General features: G+C 39.8%; 1 protein-coding gene across 1 annotated transcript in view; it reads left to right on the top strand.

Annotated features, from left to right (window-relative positions):
- The window catches only part of PDZRN3 (PDZ domain containing ring finger 3), a 119,295-nt gene that overhangs the window by 38,077 nt on the left and 66,415 nt on the right, over positions 1 to 14,803 (top strand). The window lies entirely within an intron of this gene.

Here is a 14,803-nt window from a genome sequence, read left to right as displayed (position 1 = left end):
CACTGCCAGCTGGGGGTGGGGACGGGGGGTGGCTCTGGTCCCTCCCCAGAGCAGGCGTGTGAAATGGGCAGGAGTGGTCCTGAATCTCATTAGGACAAAACGTTGGAGAATGCTATGTTTGGTAAGAAGATGCTGTCTTTTAAACTCGTATTCTAAAAACCAACAAAACCTGGTTTGAAAGATATTGCTAAATAAGTCTCCATCATTTGTTCTGTTTGAACTCAATGTAGTGTTAATAAATGTAAACAACTGCCTTTTATTAATAAGAAAATAATTTTAATTACTGGTGCCTCTGCTTAATTTGATGAAACTGTTTTACATCGCTGGTATGTGTGCTCAGGGGATGGTACTTATTAAAGAAGTAAGCGTATGCCAATGGATGGTAGTTATTAAAAAATCAGTGTGTGCCAAAAGCTGTCCAACCAGCTTACTGTTGAATAAGGGGTGGTATAAACATTTGTGTTTAACAAACAGGAGAGAATTAAGGCAAAAGCAGTAACATTGGACTGCCACACAATGTGTTTCTTCTGTAGAACTGGTCTTCAAGATCACAATATTGACTGTTGTTTAATCAGACTGTTTTCATGAGTTTCTTCTATATGTATGAGATTGTATCCCCAGGAACAGCACTCTCATACATAATGCTGTGGAGTCAATCTTGCAAACAAGGGTAGCAGGCAGTGCACGATGTGTGTGCGTATATGTCCTCGTGAGCACTGGAGTGCCAGAGAGCATTTTAACTGCATAAAATGAGACATGCTTTCAATCAGTGAAGTCTTTCCAGTGGCTGTTAATAGCTCAAAATGAATCCCTAACAAAGAAAAACATTTTAGAAACTTTCTGCTCCAGTATTTCTCCTGCGACTGTGTTGTCTTCTGTTGCATGGACCTCCTTCTGCTCCGCTGAAACTCCCAACAGCTTCTCTTTCACTGTTGCTTGTGCTGTGCAGTGAGTTACCCCATCTTCTGCAGCTAAAATGAGGGAACCACTCATTTCCAGATGGGAAGACAGAGTACCTCTGGCTCAGAATATTAGCAAATACCACAATGACAACTCATTTTATGGATCCTATTGCTGTAGGAAGACACAGATGAAATCTGACTGCTTTGTATGATCCTGGCTACTTAACAGAGATGTGGGAGAGCTTGTAGAAGAATGGGTCACAGGAGAATACAATTCTGTGTAAAAAACTGGAGGAGTCACACCCCACACTATCCTTTTGCCAATTTAGAATACAATTATAGAGAAGAGGCTTTGCTCGAACCACACACATTGAAAAAAGTGGAATTAGAGGGAAGTGATTAAGAGAAGGGTTAAGACAGGAAAGATGTAAAATGCAGCCTCCTGGGCTTTGTTTAGAAATGTCTGGCAAGCGAGACTTCCATAACAAGTCAAAAAGCACATATGCATTTTGAAGCCATGACAAAATACATGTTATGCTCAGTAATGTTACACTTTGGCAGTTTCGGTTGGTTTTAATTAAGTTTATACATTACATGTATACATGCAGATACACAAATGCATGGCCCAAGTTAACTGTTTATCGCCTGATTTTGAGGAGGTTCATAATGCAATGGCATCACAGCATTTTACCACTGAAACTTTGATAACCACATTTTCTCTCAAGACAATCTCACATTACTTACTGCATTGCATATGAACCAGGGAAAAATAGCTCAGAAGAATGGAAATTATCCTCCACCTTAGGGTGATCAAAGAGGTAACAAAAACTGCAGGTCCAGTAGCTTCTGTTCAGACCTCTCAAGTATAAATTGAGTCAGTGAAAGTTAGTAAATTTTTTAGATAGCCAAAAGTAAAAAAAGATGGAGAATGATCAAGTGCTTAACTTGCACTGAAGTAGGTATATATGTTGTGAGTCCAAAAGGCTACTTTTTTCAGAGCCAGGCACTGTAAAGCTGGAAGGACTAAAGAAGACTAAAAGTAATGAGAGGTTGCAGTGATAGTTTTATGTGTTATCTTTCACATTACTTCCACTTGCTTGTTTCTTTCTCCATGTTGGCTGAGTGCCCTGTAACATCTCCCACCTCGTTGGAGTGTCTCAGAATAAGGACAAACTCCACTGGGCTCTCTTCTTGATGAGCATCTTCTACGTAGTCACTGAGAGCTGCTGGAAAGGCCCTCGCTTTCTGAAGTAGGAAAATAATCCTCCACAATGGAAGTCTTAAAATACAATCCAAATAAGCAAAAAGATGTCCTCAGATTAAAGTGAGCTACTTTGGCATAGGCCTCTGAGCATTAGTTCCTGCCAGCAATACTTAGAAAAAGCAGAAGTCTAATTAGGACAGAAGGACTGATGTGAGTATTGGCCTTACTTTTATAAATCCTTCAATGTTGCTCCATTTAACCCTGCCAATGAATCATTTTCTTTGATCTTGCACTAACAGGATTAAAATCAACTTGTTAAAATTGAATCCTGAGGTCAGAGTGAAGATTCACTGAGGCAGAACTTTGTTAGTTACTGTGTTTTCTTTTAGAAAAGCAAAAAGTATTTTCTATGGGTTTTCTTTTTCCAGCGAGGTTTTATTTCAGATTTCTTTAATTATGGTGGTGGATACTACTGATAATTTTACAGTCAGCAATTTCTTTCTTAGTTATGACTCGGAGCTGTTTGTCATCCTTCACCTCTTCAGTCTCTGGCCGGAAAGGGCTCTGTCCCCAGCACGTCTTGGCATCTTTGTGTTCAGGAGGACTGACACTGACAGCCCCTCTGGCAATCGCTGGAGCTCCTACACTGTTCATAATGGAAATAAGTGGAAGTTTGAAAATTATCTTCACAGCCTTGGTACTTCCTTGTATCACATGCATGCTTGAAAAGTAAAGCTGAATTGCTTAACAGAGTGAATCCATAAACAAACCACAATAGATCAGCTTTTGCATGGTGAAACCATATGGAAGTGGTGCCTGAGATTGTCTGGCAGGTTCCAGTGCAGTATATAATGTTACTGGAAATCTCAGAGTTACAGGGAATCCTACCCCAATTTTGTAACGAGCACTAAGCTATAAAGCACTATATCATTTGATTCCAACATCTATACAGAAATTTTATGTTTGAAGCATTGGCAGCAGCCTTGAGGCTACTCACATTAATAACAACCTCTGTAACGACGTTTACTGCTACACAGAATTTAATAGGGAAATTAAACATAGTAGTGGGTTCATTATTTATTAGTGGCCTTACGTAACAATTTTATTTTTATTAGCAGGGGTGTTATATTGTAAAAACTGCCTATGTTATGAAGTACAAAACTGTGCTATAAACCTCTGTGTGGAGGCCAGTCGACCACGTGCAACTGCTGCATTCCAGAATCAACACGCTAACTTAGTCTCATGTCTAACATCATTTAGTATACAGCTAACATGAGTAAGTCATGAGAGACATAAAGGGTTCATATTTATGTAGGAATCATGAACTTTCCTCCTTTACAATAAGTTGTCATGGAATATATGAGCCTGGAAGTAATGCGAAATGAGTAAAGCGCAGCCATGAGATTAATTCATAGCAATTATTTCATACAGATGAAATACTGTAACAGCTCAGCACTGTTTTAGGAAAATGCTGAAGAATCTCTTTTATAGAAAAGCCTTGAAAAGCTGTCATCATGTCATTAGTTTGTTGGAAAAAAAATATGGTCAGTTTAAAAAATTATGGGTTAGGCTTTTAGTTATTGTAAATCTTGGCTTTTTCTATTCAACAGAAAAAGAGCACTCAACCAGAAGATCTGTCCTATTCTTTCTTTTGTTTTGACTTCATCTTTTCCTTTTTGTTACAACCAAATTAAAAGAGATTTCTCATTTTTCACATTACTTAATTTGTTTGAAAGCTGCTTGACTATTTACTCTCTTATTCCAATTAAGAATCTGTGGAGTTATGGGTACTGTTTATTTGCCTAGTCAGTTGGCTCGGTTTCTGATCCGCTTTAGTATTATATGCTGAAGTCCTCTGAAGTCATATAATATTTACTTGTAGCCTTGCTTGGGTGCAAATGAAAATCCAAATTCACATTTGTGACTTACTGAAGATTAATCAAATCCAATACACAATTCTGAACAAGGCAAGATGTGGGTCAAATTGGCTTCCCATAAGATTTTGTTAGAACTGAGTACAGAGTTAAGTAGGAAAAGTAGCATTATTTTACCCTCTGATTGCATTAATGTGTTCTGCATACCTTCAAAACTCTTCATTACTGAGTATTTATACCAACAGTATAAATATTGGTGAATAAATTAGTGGCTCACAAAGTTGACTGGCAGTGATAAAATTTCCTTACGACTAAAAAAATATGCTGTTTCTAATCAGCATAATTTATAAATAGTTCAGGGTGCACTTTGAAGAAGAAAGAAGATACTAGCATAGAAAATGAGAAGTACATTTAATCCATAAATATTTACATTGTGAAAGACGTTTTCTACTAAGATGGAAAAATACTTCTAGTTGCAAAAAGCTGCTGTCATCTTTTCACACTTTCAAACTAATGGCCGATGTGTTGGTAAGAAGCTGGCTTATTTCTCTGGACCATCTACAAATAAGTATGAATAAGCAAGTTGTAAAAGTTCCAAGCTCACATCAAAATACCAGTAACAGTTTAGGGCAGAGATTCCAAATGAATTTCCAGTACCCTCATGTCACAGAGCCAGCCATTCATTTCAGTGCATTTCACGTCACAGAAAGGCTGCTGGGATTAAAACATCAGCATGAGTGCTCTGTTAAACCCGAATAGATGCCCCCAAGCTGTAAAGTAACTCTGAAGAGCAACCCTGAACAGTGGATGTGCTTTTGATCAGTGGAAGTGCTTTTGCTGTGAGTCTTAACATGTGGCAAAGCTTAGGAGTATAAACGAAAGTGCAAACTACCAGAACAAAAACTAGTAAACAGTTCTGTATTGAGGATAATTTCAGGTTGCACCACTTCAAAATACAGGTTTTTCTCATGATGTTTATCAGATCTGACTGCAGACCCCCTCCAATAAGAGGAAGACTTCATTTAGAAACCACAGATGGAAAGTACAGAGACCATCGTGGAAGTTTATTAAGAAGATAATTGCACGTCTTGATTTGTACTGCCTAACTCAGTACACTGTCCCACAGACTGAAGTGATCAGGATGCAGAGAGAGGATTTCAAGGAATGAAAAGTTTGGGAGCATATTTTTCCAGCCGTTACTTTTAACTTCCAAGTTTAGTAGCAAAAAGTGTTCAGGTTAACGAGAGAATTGAAGTATGAGAAGAAAGTACTTTAGTAGTTCTTGGTTGCCATAAGAAATGGTAACTCAAAGAACATGCTTATCTGTACTGAAAAAGAGACTCCCCCAGATTACATCTGTTTACAACAGAAAAGCACCAATTCAAGTGGAATGCAGCTACAGAGAAGGAGACACAGTTCAGAAAACCTTGCGGTGCCTTCTAGTTGAGATGGGATAGCCTCTCAGTTATTGCCAAATTCTCTTTTAAACTGAAAAGCATATCTGAAATGCTGTAAAGCTGGGCTCTACAGCCCTTAATGTAGATCCTCACTGTCTAACGAAATCTAGATCCCCACCTTAGGCACCCAGCTACCTGCTCAGTGCAGTGTGAAGAAGTAAGCACGTGCACACACAGCACAGCACAGAGCTCACGACAAGCTGCCTCCCAGCACCTCATGATTTGTCCCCTTCGTGCACCTGAACATGACTTCCACTGCTGAGTCAGCATTACAAATGTCACAGTTATCCTTTGGTTTTTAGAAGTTTGAAGGAGAAAGTGGTACGTCATCTTGAATGTTAGCGTCTTCCTCAAGAGGCAATAATAAAAGTGTCGGTCAGATACTACCCTAATAACACATTCAGGCATGCCAGCTTTCCATAGGGAACATGAAAGCTTGCCTAAGGAGAAGAAACAGTGAATATCAGAGTAGCTTTTTTCTCCTGGCTTTGTAGCATTATCCCCAGATAAGAAATATTATCTATATTGGTTTATTGCTTTGTATAATCCTTGTTAACTACCCACTTGAAGCTTCTCTGGAAGTCACAAAACTGATGTTCATATCCTTCCTGTGTCTTGTTTCTCTTTCAAATGCATTTTCAGTGCTCTTTAACACTTTAAAAATTACATCAGCATTTTCCTGTGAACCACAAGGGGAAAAAATCAGGTAGTTTTAATCTTTACTTCATGAAAGCAGTCACCGGGCCGTTTGAGGGATTAACCAAGAGGAGCTTTAAACTCGCCACAGATGGAAGCATTGTCCCACCAGATCCAATGGAGCATGAAGGGCCGCAGCCGCTGGTGGCAGCTGTGTTAGGCAGTGCTCTGCATCACATGCTGCTTGGGGCTGTGGTGGAAGGCCTTGACATCAGACAGAGCTGAACTCTGACCTTGGCCCTTGCAGCCTTGATTATCAACAAAGCAATTTGTTAAGGGTTACTTTGTGTGCAGTTGGGCATTTAGGAATTTCTAAAGCAAACAGCAAGGAACTACAAATGCACCACCTACAGAGGGCTTTCATGTTTAATTCATGAAGCACACGTTATGCACAAATTACATTAAAAGATGGTTAAGTTGTACATGGAATGGCTCAACAGCTAGGACAGCTGTGTATTCTTTTCTTTATTTCTGTGATCAGATTCAAATCTCCACTCTGGGCATAGCAGTGCTGGCTGTAATGAGCAGCTTTCAGCACTCCTGTGCTGCTGTATTGTCAGCCAGTACTGCTCACGGATTACTGACACTGTCTGAGCTTTGCTTTAAATACAGAATGGCTAATTTTGCCACAGTTGTCCCATTTTGTGGAGTTTTCCCAAACGTTTATTAATCTTCCCACTGCAAAGCGAGATGATACTAGGAGGCAGGAAAAATACACAAAAAAGTCATCCTGAGTTGGGTGACAGGTCAGAGCTGACAGCTCTTAAGCACTACCCCTGATCTCTCAGGGCATTTGGGGTTGTGTGGGCACTTTGAATGTGCAAGCAGGAATGTGAACAAAAAGTGAAGTTGTGGGGTGCCAGCACTCCCACGGATCATCCAGATTAGGGCAGCTAGTTGGGTATTAGCACATCAGGGAACATTCAGCTTTTGGCCACCTGTGAAAAGCTCATTTGGAGCGATATGCTCAGCTGAACACCAGACCAGCACAGCAGTGCTGCACTGTTGGAAAAACAGGCTGCATTTCCTCCCAGAGCCAGCCCACCATGGTCCACCTGTATGTGATGGGAGAGGCCTGAAGTCCCAATTCAGTGTGCAAAGCTATTTTCCCCTATGTACATTTTCACAAACAGATGGGCATTTCTTTTTTTTCCTTGAAAATTGCTCCTTAAAACTGAACATGAAGCAAATATCCTGCACTGACAATTTCAGCTTCCTGGGTAAAACTGGTACAGTGCAAGTAAGTGCACTTTACTATCAGAAAAGTTATCAAAGATGACAAATTGTGGGTATTTGTCCCAGTCCTACCTAAAATTCATGATGTTCAAAAAGGCACTGTGAAATACTGTTGCTCAGGATCCCCCAGTTCAAGCTATATGTAAAACTGATGGAAATTCTCAGTAATGCTTATTCTGCAGCCAGGCATTGAACAAGGCATACTTATGTTGAGAAATATTCCTATGACTCTATTTCAGTCTTCCAGAAAGTGGTAAGAATGAAGCAAGAGGGATAGCAAACCCATTAATTACAGCAGTAAATTGAGACTGGAGGGTTGCACGTGAAAAAATAGACATCCAGACAGAAATGGCATGTGGGATATGGCACAGAAGAGGAAACCAGCAGAGTGATGCTGAAGCCAAGTGGAAATACAGGCAGGATGCAAAGAATCGGGCCTCAGCAGAGCATGCCACAGCCTGGGGAAGTACTGTAAGTGTCCTTCAGCCCTGAGTGTCCCTGGTGCAAGGACCTGCTTCTGGGTACCTCCTGCTGCAGTCCTTACAGGTGATTTCAGTAGCTGACAGAAATAAGTAGATCTGCAATCGATTTTTTGGTTCAAATCTGATGTTCTTTTTATTTAATTTACCATTTTTACTTATGAACTGATGAACAGTGGATTTTCATTTAATAGGACAAGTTTCTTTAAATAATCTACTTAGGATAGAAGTGCATTTTTTGTCATGAAGAAATATTTCTGTTCCCCAGTGTCTCAGGAACACCACAGACTTGAAAGCATAAGTATTTGTTGTATAAGCGAAAAAAATGTGCATGGTAATGCACATTTCTTGATTGTTTTCCTTGAAAATATCAGCTAAACTTTCCAAGGGAATATATTTTAAAAATCCACATTGGTTGATTAGAAACAAATCAAACCAGATGCACTAATAGCCTTCATATGCAAATTCCCAAGCTAGACTAAGTCATACTTTGGAACTCAAATTCTGTAGCAGCCTGAAACCTGGAGACTGAGAAAATATGTTCTATTCTCTTGTCACTAAGCATTACCCTCGAATAAACTCACACATTTTATGGAGCTGCCCAGCAAAGGGTGCATTCTGTCTTGTGTAGGCTACACAAAGGAACTCTGCACGTGTTTCCAGCTTTCAGACTGGCAGCTCTGCCATGTGCCGCCCTCCCCTAGTTGGGTATTTACTGACAAACCAGTCTCTAATTCGTGGAGAAAGGCATTTTGGATTTGCAGCTATATGTTTGTTTAGATGTATGAAGTTACTCTCTGAAGTTACCTGCAAGTTCAGGACCTGTGTTGTCTCAGAGTAGCAAACATGAGCCACATGTGAATACTGAAACTGACGTGCATACAGTAGTGTAGCATCAATGCCATTCCAAGAGGGAATCTATAATGAGTGAGATATATAATGAACAGGAATCACTGTAATGGTTGTAAGTTTAGTATATGGTATCATTTGCTGAACTACTTTCGTGTCATTCTGCCAAAAAAGGATTTTTCATAAATACTGTAATTGAAATGGTTTGTTAGATACTCTTTTTTTAATTAATGCTGGACCGTTGAGGTGATGGATTGGCTCAGTTTGTGAGATCCCACCTAAATGATACACATTTAAATGTGCCTGGGAGAACACTCTTGAGCCTACAAATACATGGAGCAGGTCTTTAAGGATACTGATTTATACCAGCACAGGAATCATTTCCCTTCTGACAAATAATGCCTGTAAATACTGAATGGAAGCTGAAGTATTCAGCATTTGAATATTTGCGAAAACATCTTGAAGAAAACAAAAAATTAAAAGGAAACATCTCTGTTATTCAGGGTGCCTTTGCCCAACTCTGCACCCATTTCAGTCCAAGAAAAGACTCCTGTGAGTTATCTGCTTTGACCCATATGGCACTTAGCAAAAGCTTTCAAGGGAGGTATCACCCATTATGAAAAAATAATTATTTGGCATTAAATAGCATCGTATTTTCTGATATGGTGGCTTTTAAAGTATTGGCCCCTTGCTATAAATTTCATTTGATTACAAACTCCTTTTTAATGTTGTATTTCCTATCACATATGCAACTAACATAGATTATCAGCTTATAAATCTGAGTTAATTAAATTGGAATATACCACAGAAAGCAATCTCTTTCTAAATACAGACCTTTTGGGTTCTGAAAATCCCTCTTATTAGGAATAAATGCTGTTACTTCAAAGGAGCTAGTGAAAACCAAGTGCTCTTTCATTTTTAATAAAGAGATTTTCTGGTCTAAGGAGGCACACCTGATATTGTTTGCATCCAAAGTAAGTGGTCTGTAAGAAGCGGCCCAATGGAAGTTTAAGCCTGCTTTCAAGGGTCATCGGCTTTTCTGACTGTTACTTGATCTGTTTAGAACTGGCTAATTTGTTAATCAGAGCAAAGCTTCGAACTTACTGTGATCACCTCCTGAATGCTGTTTTCACACACTAATCATTAAAGCAAAAATTCTATATGAGATTGTCATATGCTTTACTAAAAGACAAATACATTAACATCTGGTGTAATGTTAGATCATGCCTCAGATGTCAGAAGTTTGGCCTGTTCATACAGGGATTTAAAACTCATTTTCTCCTCATATTTTGCATCAATGATTTTCCTTTTCATCTTACATACTACGTATCAGATTGAGTTGATTTTCATCTCTCACCGGTTTATGTCTGTGTGTTTCAGTGGAATTAATGCCTACTCAGATGGTGTGTAATGCAAAACAGACTTACTATTCCAGTGTATCCTAAGGCCAGTTTGTGTGGTTGCAGAAAGCATCTCAAAATGGCAGACAATTTCAGGGTTTGGCTGTATGAAAAAGTCACCGTGATAGAATTTGAATCTGACTTTAAAAAAAGAAACAAAACACAGTAAATTGGTGCCAAACTCCAGGTTCCAGTTTGAACTTTCCCATTTAGCTGAGCTGAACCCTTTCCTAAGAACTTTACGTTAAATCACAATGTTCCAGTCTTCAACAACAAAGTGTCCAGACAAACTTCTTACTTACATTTTGCGAGAAGAATCTGAGTTGTACCAGTTTCATTTTCTTATATAAACTACTTCCCATGTAACAATATGCCTCTGTGTGTAGGGGAAATAGAGAGAAAATTGTGGAATACAACATGTATGTCAGCTGGAAAATAAGTGACCTGCTTCTAAGAATATTTATGCATTTTCTCCTGACTTGGCTTGGAGAAGAAAACATCTTGACAAAACATCAGCTGTGAGCAGGATGTTTCTGCCATCGAAAATCCACATACTTGAGAGGCTTCTGGAAAAATTAAATGCTGTAGTTTAGAGTTCGGAGAGTTTATTGGAAAGGCATCTGCCCTAACATCCGCCAAGCAGGGACTGCTTTCCAGAGCAGTTATCATGCTCTGCCTGTTTGAACCGGTCACTTAGGAGTTACCATAATAGTGTGTGCTCTCAGTTGTTTTATGCATAATTAGCTGGCGAGAGAAATACACTGTGAAATCGTTCATAAAAAGCACTTTCACACTTATATGTATTTCCCAGGTTTTTTAGACCCCCTGCCAGTAGGATGTTTGAAAAGGAAGATATGTTCACCCCATAATGTCTTCATCTTCTGGGCGCATATAAATCACTGGGAAAAAAATGCTGTAAAGTCCAGAATCATTGTTCTTTATAGTCTTTCCAGTCTGGAAGTCAGATACATGACTGTAGACCAGTCTCATTGCATGAAATAAAATATTTCTCCGGAACACCACGGTTAGTCTTTAACTGATTTACTGTAGTTAAACAGTAACAGTGAGAGTGTTCATACTACCAAGACTGGTGGCAAAACCACCCTTACAAACAAGCCATTCACGAGAGCAGGGGAGCCTTGGAACAGTCTGAGCTTTTTCTCAGCACTGCACTGTGGGGCAAGACTAGCAAGGAAACGTCAGCCCAGCTCTGCAGTCCAGCTGGAATAAATTCTCAAATGAAAGCTCTCAAGATACCAAGTAAGACCATTCGTGTTTTGAACGTTACGTGGGGAAAGATCAGTCTCTGCATGAACATCTGCAGCATGGGGAAATCACCACAATGCCCTGGCAGCCTTGCTGTGCAGGAGATGAAAAACATGAGAATCCCCAGCACTGAGGATAGTCGGCATCGCTGCACTGCAAAGTGAGGTGAACAAGAGCTTCTCTTTCTTGAACTGGCTAGAGAGGGGAGCTGACAAATAAAAATAATGAGGATTATTAGATCTGTTCATGGTACGTGAGCTACTCTTTCATTCCATCCATTTCCACTGCACTGGTTAAAATATTTTTAAAAAGCAAGTTACTGAATGCTTTGCTAAGCTCCCACTTCACAGAAGGAGTCTTCTTGTCTGATAGGTGATGATCTGTTTTTTACATGAAAACTGTTCCAGTGGAGATAGCTTGAGGAATAGCATCTCACCCACTTTCACCTTTCTCTGTCCATCCTTATGGTGAGCACCCCTTCCCTGCTGCTTGGCACCTCGTTAAGTTACACTGTGCTACTGGTGGATAGGCAATGCTGATACAGTTTTGCAAACGTCCAGAGAATGTTTTATATGAACCATGGTGGCATTGAACTACGCATTATAATAAGAATTTGATTGAAGACTTTGGGTATTTCATGCAGTAATTCTGTGGTACTTAAATACCAGACTGCCCGATTGCTTACGCACATATTAGTATCTATCAAAGCCAATGGCCTTTCAAAATGTCTGCACTTTTGCACAATTATTTGTGTCAACACCAAAGAGAGCTTAAGTATGGTGGTAGCTGGGGGCAAATGGGGCCAGCAGAGCCCAGCCGTGTTCCTGCCACGCTGCAGCTCAGCTCCAGGGTTCCCTACAGGGCACTGGGCAACTGCTGAGCCTGAAACTTCATCTCACCATGAAGAAACACTCCTCCTTAAAGCAATGATCAGAGCGCAAAATAAATATCCTATATGGGGTGGAAAGGATAAAGCAATGGTGATTTAATAACAGTGCCACATGCACAGGGAAATCTCAGCTCAAACCCCCTCTCTTTTAGGCTCTCATGAGTAATGCCCAGCACTTCCCTTTGGAGAGGCATTTTGCACAGCTGAAGCCTGCTCAGAACAGGTGGTCAGGGTTGTTTTGGTGTTTGTTTGGGGGAGCTTTACAGCAGAACTACAGCTGCCATGTTTTAGTTTTCAGCACATTCAGAAAACAGAAACAAGTAGTCTTTGTAGAGCTACAGTCAGTCACAATAAGCCAAGTTTTACACTGATTCAGTGTGTGTGCAGTTCTCACCAAGGGAATTTCTTTTGTATGAGCAGTAGGGTTTTTCTGATTGCTTTTTGTGCTCAGATCACAGCTTTGAAAGCTGTTGACACACATGCACAACAGACTTTCTCTTTTATTTTTTATGCCCAATTGAAAGCAGCTTTTCTTTCCTTAGATTTATGATATCTTGTTTTTCTTGAGTATTAAAATACTTTGAGAAAAGACAGAAAAATATCTTAATTTTCCATAGGCAATATGTTTTAGCAGAAAACTGGTGAATATTTATTTCAACCCAAACAGTGAAAGCTATTAGGACACAAAACTACAGTATGAGCAAGCAAGCTGTACAAAATAGCGTTAGGCAAGAGAAACATGGAAACAGCTCCCAAACCTGAACAAATTTTCTGGAAAAGTTTAACTTTGCTTGTAAGCATGTGCAGCAGGATGCACACAGGATGTGTTTATCATGTCCTTTTAATGAATCTGTGCTATTATCTGGAAATGAGTTCAAGCTGCATCTTCTGTCCCTACAGAATGCAACAGAGCCCAAGTCTTACGTGGGAGCTGGAGAGCCACTCCTTGCAGCAGAATCAGCTTTCACCCTCAAGCTCCCACCTCTCTTCAGAGATGTGCCCAAATGCTACTTGGAGCTCCTGGGATATCTGTTCTGAAGTGCATGGTTTATGCCTTTCATGTGGTGTTTGCCAAAAATGAGGAAAATATTCAGGTTTCTGATCATAGGTAGCTCAGAATACTGAAGAATACTGTTTTATCTGCAGGTCTGTAACTCTGCGTGTGTCCTTCAGATGAATTTAATGGTCTTTAGTAGAATTCCCTGTTTTCAGGTTTGCCTGCTTGTGCTCCCTGCCCCATTTGTGCCAAGTTCCACAGTCAGCCAGTTCAGGTCTTCATTCAGCTCAAGACTGATGATGGACATTAAATCACAATAATAATTACATTATTATCCTTAGAATCAGGAATTCTTCTCAATTCAAGGGCATGGTTGTGAGTCTTCTTGACATAAAAGTAAGCTCGACCAATGTGGCAAAAATAATTATGCATGTGGTGTGCAGTTTCTTGGAGGAAAGCCTGAGGATTTGTCTACAATTTGCATCTTGCCCCTTGGCTTTTACATAATTAGGTACATCTCTAGGTTTGTTTTTCAAATTGAGACCGTGAGAGGAGTCGCAGTGAATTCCTGTGTGAGCCCACAGGGCTCTGTCTGCCAAGGTGCAAGGCTTTTCCCAGGAAAGGAAACAAAGCCTTCATTTTAGTTAACTTAATAGTGCGTCCTTTAGAAAAGATGGGAGAATATGTTAACAAGGAATAAATATAACAGAAACTGAGAAATCTAATTTGTATATCCGATAGAATGATCTTCTTGGGTTTTAAGCTTTTAAATCATAAGATGTTCTTGGAGGGGAAGTCAAGTTCTCATTTTAGGGAAAAACATCAAGATGACTAAGATTGCATGCATTTAATCTAACTCCACCGATGTTTATAGCGCTGGACACACAGTGTTTTACTGCCATAAGATGAATATTTATTAACAATTCAGAATGATCTGTTCCAAAGCGCACAGTGCTCTCACAGTGATGTTTTACCACAGAAGTCCAGGTGTTTCCTGTCTCAGCTTGGAACAGCTGTGAGCTTATGATAGGTTTACTGAGCAATGCTTTTATAAGTTTAATGTGCAGCAAAATAACATTTTACTCTATCTTATCCCTGAAAATGCAGATGATTAAAATCTTTAATGATGGTATTGCCTAATGTAACGTGGAGGATGGACTTGATGTGCACAGGGAATAGCCATCATAATTAATTTCAACATCCCTACTGTAGTTTCTGAAAGGTAGAATAGGAAAGTGAAGAACTCTGTGGAAATCGAGTTTTTCTGCATCGTGTCTCCTTGTGACATTTACGTTGAAGGCAATTCCAACTGAAGTATTTGGAGCTTTGTTGAACTGTCCAGCTAGGCATACAAGCCCATTTGGTTGCTTGCATCTAAGCAAAGTGTTTCAACTCCATTAAGGCAACCTGCCTGAGCTGTAATACATATATATCCAATACATCCAGAAAGAATTTTGATTATGACCATCCTTGTAGGAGATTGCAGCTCTCCACTCTCCTCACCCAGAGGGCTGTGAAGTCGCAGTGAGAGAGCAGAGCTGACCTGACGAGGCC

The sequence above is a fragment of the Meleagris gallopavo genome, chromosome 14 (assembly GCF_905368555.1).
Source record: "Meleagris gallopavo chromosome 14, MGAL_WU_HG_1.1, whole genome shotgun sequence".
In the NCBI taxonomy this organism is placed as follows: domain Eukaryota; kingdom Metazoa; phylum Chordata; class Aves; order Galliformes; family Phasianidae; genus Meleagris; species Meleagris gallopavo.
The sequence above is the reverse complement of the archived record's forward strand: the minus strand, read 5'-3'. Positions and strand labels throughout refer to the sequence as shown.